Raw genomic sequence first — 8,434 nt, forward strand, 5'->3', positions numbered from 1 at the left:
TCACTATCAGAAAGTAGCTGATTATTCCACATATACTGTTTTTCTACAACTGTACTTTAAACTCACAAAGTCACTTCAATATATAATGAGGTAAAAATTTTGTGATGTTACTCTTATGAAATTCTATTTCACAGTATTGTAAAACTACCTACAAACACCTCCAAAAAGAGAATGTGAGCACTTGCATACTGTGAGGCCATTTACTAACAAGGGCCTGATAATAATATCCTTCTGGGACACAGTGCATTGTTTTGGGAAACCAGTAATCTTTAATCCAAACTATAAATTACAATGACTCTTGGCATCCATCAAAGTGAAGTCTTTGCAAGCATAGCTATTTTAGGTTTTTTTCTCTTGCATCATTAAAAGAAACAAACTCAGGATCCTCTGCCCAAAAGCTAATCGGAAGAAACGTGACAACTTTCAGATTAACCATTTCTAGAGAAACGCTCAAGGGTTCAAGTATTCTTTTTAGTCTTTCATTTGAATGTCTAAGCTTCTTTAAGCCTAAGAAAGTCTCACTTTCAAAGTGGGGTTTTACTGCTAAAAACCCTCTCTAGTAATTTTATAAAATCATAAACCTGTTTGGATTGGAAAAAGTCTTAAAGATCTCATTTCAATCCCCCTGCCATGGGTAGGGACACCTTCCACCAGACCAGGTTATTAGTGGGCAAAACCAGATAAAGTAGCTAGAATATCAATATAAATGTTTCTCTCTGATGATTTCATTCAGCTTATCTAAAGCAAAGGGAAAAACAACTTTATTTCATTGTATACTAAATACAGCTCTAAATGAGTGCAAGTTAGCAGATGTAAGTCTGGTTACCTCAGAGCAAGAACTCAAATGCTACAGCTGACATTTTTTTAACTAAAGTATGATTTTTTGTAACCCAAGTTCAGAGAAATTGTTCGATTTGCAGACAGCTCCTTTCTCATCAAGAGGTATTTTAAGGTAACACACATCATTACATTATGCCAATTCTCTGTCGCAGACATAATTCGTTCTGATTTGACTGAAATTTTAATCAGCTGCCAGGAGAGCAAGTCCTTCACTGGTGGCATTCAAAATCAGCTCTAATACCCGAGCTGCCTTGGGAATTAGAGCTGACATTATTGTTATAGCTCTGAATGCTCATACAATGCATTTTTATCTTGCACAGCTGAAAAAAAACCAGTTCTCCGTGCCTTGAAAATTAACAGAGAGCAATCTTATAAAACAGCTACCAACTGTATTTATACATAAGTGAGTGAAGTGCTACACATAGATAAGCAGCAACTTGAACTTAGCTGAGAGGCATTCAGAACAATAATTGTATTAAAAATCATGCCTTTAAAGTAAACCAAACAGTTTCAGAAAGTTTTATTTGAAAGCAACATATCCTGTTTGGGGTACAGTGAGGGATGCCTGACACAACACAAAATTAAATTAATTAATTTAATTTCTCATTATTTGCCAAGCTGACTTGGGTACTGATTGTTATATCATAGAACTATCCCCAAACTGGATTATGGAACTGTTAAAAACAACCAGAAAGATGTACTTGAACTTCCAGTCATAGTCAGGCATGAAATTGGCAGTCCAGGAATTTTTGAATCTAAGCTTTTATACTGCACAAGCAGACAATTTGTGAAATTAAATTCATCTTTGTTTCCAAATCTCACATCTGAAACTTCTGCTTGATTGCTGAAGATGCTGATGGTAAGTGTCCTGTACATGCATCTGTGGCTTATCACCAGAAGTTACAGGGCTGAACTGGCCTGACACTTAACCCAATTTCTTTGCCTGATTAACATGTTTCACACCGGCTGCCCACGTACCTGCATAGCCTAGCCTGAATATTCTATAACCACCATGCACCTATACTCCTGACTTTAGAGATATTTTCTGCCTTTTCTCTCCATTCTAATCTTTCCACAACCTCAAAAAGTAGAATCCTGTAAAGGTGAAATTAGGCATTACATGGAATATACAACAACTTCATTGTGTGCCATTTTTAAGGACAAATATACTCATAAAGGGGGAAAAAAGAAAAATAATCAAAACCCCCTACCAAATCCAGAATTAAACCCTGATAACATTTTTTCACTGACTTCATTTTTACCAAGCCCACTATAGAGCCATTCTAAAAGGGAACATAGGGATTTGCACAGCTTCTCACAGGTAAAAATCATAAGGACATGGGGACATATGCGAAAGAACTAAATCTTCATTCCTTCCTGAAATTCTTAAATCTCTAATCATGTTCTGAAGAGAAAAATTAAGAACAATTAGGTAATATGCTTAGTCTCCAAAATGTCTCGCTTAATGTTGCAGCAGCATTTCTTAGAAATACTTGATACAGCCATGCAGCAAGCTCTTAAAATTGGTTTTTAAGTACTAGATTTTGTTCATACATTTTTCTTTCAGTGATTTATTTAAAGCAGTTGCAAGATACAGCAGTGGTTTTGCAGTAATGAAAATTCCATTTCTTGTAGCACTTGTGTCTTGGCTCCATAGCTGCTGATTTGCTCCAAAATATATTACATAATAAAATGAAATTTCCAGACAGAAGTCAGTACTCTGCTGCTAGATATATATCAGGGAAAAACCTCTTCTACACGTTGGCTGCTAATTATATGCTATTGGTTTTTGACAGAAATACTTTCTGGATTACATGTTTTCTTTCTTATAAAGATACTTAGAGAAGACTCTATAGCATACTTCCATTTTAATTTCTACACAAATCTACCCACCTTTTCCTGGGACAAAGTGAGACTTTATAAGGAGCAAGTAAATTTGGACTCCAGTTGGTATTTTTTTTTTTTTTACATTTTTTCCTAAATTCGAAAGTTTGAGGTTTAAAAGGTGGTTTCTGAGGAAGAAGTACATCAGAAATAGAAGAACAATCTGCCAGAGTAATCTAATATTTGATAGTGGAGCAAGGAAGAATTACCATTTCTAAGGAAAAGTGGTGTGTAATATTCAAATTTAAATACTGGATCCATGTGAAATTCAAGATTATAAACAAGTGATCTACTAACTCTAAGTTAACCAAATTTTGTATATGGAATGCATGTACAGTTCAGGGGAAGCGGAAGGAAGTCCCAATTTTATTTAGCTGGAAAAAAACCATTAGGTTTTCAAAAAAACCCAGTTACATTGATCCCAGAAATTATACTCTTTTTAAAAATATGTCTCAGTGGATATTCTAATAAGTAACGTGAAAAAGCTTGGACAAATTAGAATAAGGTCAATATAAACCATTATGTGATGATCTGATTAACTGTATGAAGCATGCAGGTAAAATATAGAAGCCTATATGCACTATAGAACATAGTTTGGAAAATCTGTCATTTCACTAGACTAAGAGGAAGATCAAATTAAACTTATCTAATCAGATTCTTTCTGTGTGAGATACAAGTTTAGCACCACATCCTATATTTTATTAAGGTAATGAGATGCTGGAATGCTGAGAAGTGAATAAAGAACATACAGCCAGTCCACTTCCTTACATTTTTTCTCAGGAAAAGCAGATAAATCAGACTATTTTTATTTAGGCCTTGTCTAGCAGCTGAGTTAAAATATATTTTTAAATTAATTTAGAAGACAAATACATATTGATCAATGCACATTCATCCATATTCTTGAGTAGTTTAATCCTCCAGCTGTTCTAAATATAGAAAGATTGGACCAATTGCTATCTCTTTGACTAAAATATTTTATCAAGTGACAACCACCTTCCTTTCATTTGTATTTGGTAAAGAAACTCTATCCAGTTTGTCAAAATATCAACACTTGGAAAGGCATAAAATTCCTCAGCAAAACATGCAACAGAAACACACTTAAAGTAATAAATATATTTCATTTTTAGAAGAGGCTCTTGAGCTAAGTAATTTTTCTGGAGATAAAATGCTGGTATTGCAATGCAAGGGATGAATGAAAGGAGTCAATCTGGAAAAAAATTATAATTCAAGTGACCTTGTACACAAATGACACAATTCTGTGCTTTGTCTTTCACCCATGTTACATCAAACCCTTGGTGTTCCTGTCACCATGGGCAGCATTTGCAGAGCCAAGGGCACCTCTTCAGTTATGTCTCCAGACACTCTCACCTCTATCAACTTCTGGCTCCCCTCTCCTGCAGTGGGACACTGAGATCTACAATTTAAATAAAAGCTCAAACTACAGCTGGATGTATATAGCAGTTTTGAAATAAATAAGGAGGACATTTTTCTATCATATTTCACACACACAGTGTTTACTTTTGCAGTACTTTAAGATTTTCCATAAACACAGGCTACCTTGAGGTTTTCTGTATGAAACTAGGGTCTGATATTAGTGAAAATGGAGCTTTTCAACAGGTCTATTAGTACTCTGATCAGGTTTGGAAAGATTATTTTCTTAAAACAAGCAGAATCCTGGATCTCCTTTCTCCCAAAGTGGAAAAACTAATTTTAACCTATCCCAACTCCAATGTCTCCTCACATCTGAAAAAGACATTGAGCAGTCCACATGGTGCTCCCTGAAAAAAGTCAATTTTAAACATATTTATGGGACCCAAATGTTTCATTCAAAACAGTATTAAAAGGTAGAAAGAAAATGCTACAAACTCAGAGATTTTCCATATATGTCCCCAAACTTTCACTCTTCTACAGTAAAGCCCCACTGGAAGAGTAGTGTGCAGGTAATAAAAGTCCGTATACTTCATATTTGATCCTTAATTTAAAAACTGAACTAAGAAAGTGCTATCTTATTTTGTGAAATCCCCAAACACCTCAGAAGGAAGAAGAGCCACCACTTTCTCCCTGGCCTTTTTAAATTTTCCTGTCACCCAGAGCTCACTCTGTAGACCTCCAATCTACAGCTGGCATAATGTTCCTTTTTTAGAAGTAAATATAGTTCACAGATGTAGTGTAAAAATAAAATTTTACTTCCTTGTGAATGAGACAGAGGTGACCTTGCCAGTGAGCGAGGTAGAGTTAGCTGTAAGAACCTCAGTGCAACAGCTACTGAATTACACACCTTTAGATACTTTACCTGCAGCTGCAGTGAGCATTTCCAGGAATCTGGAATGGACACCAGAGCTTGCTGGAGGGAGAGGTCTGCTTAGACCCCAACTCTGTGTTATCTATGGCACTCAAATTAGCTGGACATTACAAGGGGACTCCACAGCCAATTGCCAGTCACCTGGCAAAAAATGGGTAAACAAAAGGAGCAAAAGAATTTTCAGAGTATTTTCAAGGCAGTTACAAAATAACCACAAGGCAAAAATTTGGCAAAACACAGACTTGGATCAAAACTTTTCAGACCTGCAAAAAGCAAGATGCAAGTATAAATGGGGGAACAAAAAATAGAAAGATGTGAAAGAAGGAAGGAAATCCCCTAGATACTGAAGAAGGGTAAAAACGCAAGAACTTATTTCCTAATTTAAGAAATTATAAGATTGGACATACAAGAAAAGCTAACTGAATGCAATCACACATGGTTGTGTAGTTTTTCCCCAAAATTATACAAAGCTTCCCTCAGTGCAAGTTCTAGGACCTATCTTGAACCTCAGGAGTAATGAATTTTTGATGGGCCTGATTTCTTCTGGATTACCTCCAAAAGGAGGGATTAAGAATTATGTGGCCCATACACAAAGCATACAACAATTTTTCCTCTCAGAAAAGTAATAAAAAAGGCTGAGATAACTCCTTACTATAGTGTTACCTGCTGCCTTTTTAAGTACAAGTTGTTTGGTTTATTTAAGTAGTGCAACAGATTCCAAAGATTTTTGTTTAGTCTACAGGCCATCTTCTGAGCAACCATTTCAAGAACACATGCCAATAATTAGCTGAATATCTACTGGATGCCAGAGACTAAGAAGAAAAAGAATCCTTCAGCTGACTGTAACAAATACAATAATAATATGAAACAAATAAAAATATATAATAATAGTCTCAAATAGGTATTTTATGGTTATGAATCCATATTTTTTTGCATTCTGAATTTGTCATGATTGCCACTAAGTATTTCCTAAAACGCCCTAGAGGCAAAATATTCCAAGGGCCTAAGGAACGTAGGTGCCTTAATCAGGTTTCAAAAGTTAGCTTGACTTAAGTTAGCTTATTAGCTGGATACTTTTGAAATATTTTTCTGTTTTCTATCTTTTAAGGTACATCCCATTGATAACTGCATTAACATATACTTCAAGTAAAACCACTTTGTGTAAGTAGTCAAATTCCCTCAGAAGACGTCCCAATTATTTGTGATTTCATGTAAAAATCATGTGCACTCACATCCAAAAGATGGAGTACATGCAAGACAGTTCGCTCTAAGGTACCACCAGTAGAACACAGATTCTATGAAGTACAAAGTTATCACAGGTACTCCAAACTCTGGTTTCATATTAGCCCCTTCTAGGTGACTTCATCCCAACTTCCCAGGTCAGGTTTTGAGTCCTGCACATACTGTAACTTCCAGGAATGTATCTACAAAGCTCTCATTTTGGCTGTATTTAATACTCATGAATTGCGTTACTCAGAATGAGTCAAGCAGACAAGCATATAATTTGCTGATTTACCTTCCCATTTCCTTTTTTCCCCTTTGAGCCAGCCTGTTAGTCCCCCTTTTGTCTTTCCAGAATTGCACATATAAGCAACACCAAAACCAACAATACTCTCACCATCTTCTTCCCTATGTCCCAATGGTTCAGTTCAGTTCCTAGGTAGAAGTCCCTTTTCCAACATATCTGCTTTATTTAAGATGTAATTAGAAGCATGAGGCAGCTTTTCCCAGTTAATTCTGAAGCATCTGGCATTGACCCATGCTTGCCTTCTGTATGTCAATGTATATGTTCACAAAATTAAAACCAGACTAAGATAATCCTTGGCCAAGCAAAATGCCATATTTGCATTCCTGAATTCATAAGAAATCTACATCTACTTCACAGCACAGGCATCCTCATCCCCTCATGGACCTCTGTCTCTATTACTATGAAAAAAGAAATTAAACCAACAGCAGTAAGTAATAAAACCAGTGGATGGATGACAGAGCAGCCTGTTAGTGACATTCCTTTGCCTCTGCTCCGTTCTTTCTTCAGTCACATTAATTTATGCAAGCAGTGACAAGAAGTAGAAGAAAAGGCATATAACCAGCATCCCTTACATCTGACACAAATATTTTAGTTATGGTAGGCCCTGAAAGAGGGAATTTACAAACTTGGGGTATATTTTTAAGTTTAATCACTTTTGCTGTGGAGTATACTCACAAGAAAACTGTTTGCTCCACTAAAGAACTTATTATGCATACCTGAACTTAATTCATATCATCACATCTTCACCATTACTTCTTCACTCATTTAATGAATTCCAATTAAGAACTGTCCAAAACCACAAAGCAGGGAGGTGACACTAGTGCAGAGCCTAAGCCTAAGCACAGACATGGCTGCCCAGCACTGCCCCTTCTCATGCCCAGCAGGGCTGAGGGAAGCTGGCATCGCTGTTCCTACTGTCCCTGCCATGCCCAGCAGGGCTGAGGGAAGCTGGCACCGCTGCTCCCACTGCTCCTGAAGGCCTCAGGCAGTCCAGACCAGGGGATTCCTCTGCCCAGCTCCACTGCTGCCCACCTTGCCAGCCAGCGGTGCCACATCTCCATCCCCCTCCTGGGTCTGCCAGACAGCTTGAGGTTGGTCTCCAGTTTTGTTAATGAACCAAATCAATTCTGTAAAAGGCAGGGAAAACCCCAGGCTGCTCATTTTGGTTTATATTCAGTTAGGGGTGGGAATCTTGCTGAAGGATATTCATACCTGTTGTTCCCCCAGACTTGGTGGTGTTCATCTGAATCACACCACAAAGACACAAACTTTCATTGTCCACCTCATCCATTCCCTTCTCCATTGATACCTGCAAGTTCTATTTAGTTCTCAGGAGGTTTTTATGGGCAGGAATTAAAAGTGTTCCCAGGAAAGTTGCAAGGTCACATTGGCACCAGGTGTCTGAGGGGTGGCTGCCATGAGGGGAGGCTCGGCCAGCTCCACAACACCCCACAGTCTGACAAGCTGAGCCCTCAGGGAAGCTGCTGGTGCCTCTCTCAAAGAGTATTGAAGGGGAAAATGCCACAAAGGTGGTGAGCAGTGAGGAAAAAAGTGGGGTAAACAGCCCTGAGACCCCCAAGGCCAAAGAAGGAGGGGAGGAGGAGGCAACCCAGACACACCAGTGTGGCTGAATAATGATCCTTGGCACTACTTTTAGCAGGGGCATTGCCAATATATTACATAGAGGGTCATTGCCATCCATGCCACCATGAGACACCTCACTAAGGCACTGCCCTTTGTAAGACTGCTCTAGAGCTCTGCTTCCAAGCACAAAAGATTCCTGCACACCAGGCCCTGTCCCCTGCACACATTCCTCTCATAACCTGAGCCTGTCTCTCACTCATGTACCCGCCACACTTACTCATCTCCTCTGTGGGTGG

Source organism: Zonotrichia leucophrys, chromosome 8, assembly GCF_028769735.1.
Source record: "Zonotrichia leucophrys gambelii isolate GWCS_2022_RI chromosome 8, RI_Zleu_2.0, whole genome shotgun sequence".
NCBI lineage: Eukaryota > Metazoa > Chordata > Aves > Passeriformes > Passerellidae > Zonotrichia > Zonotrichia leucophrys.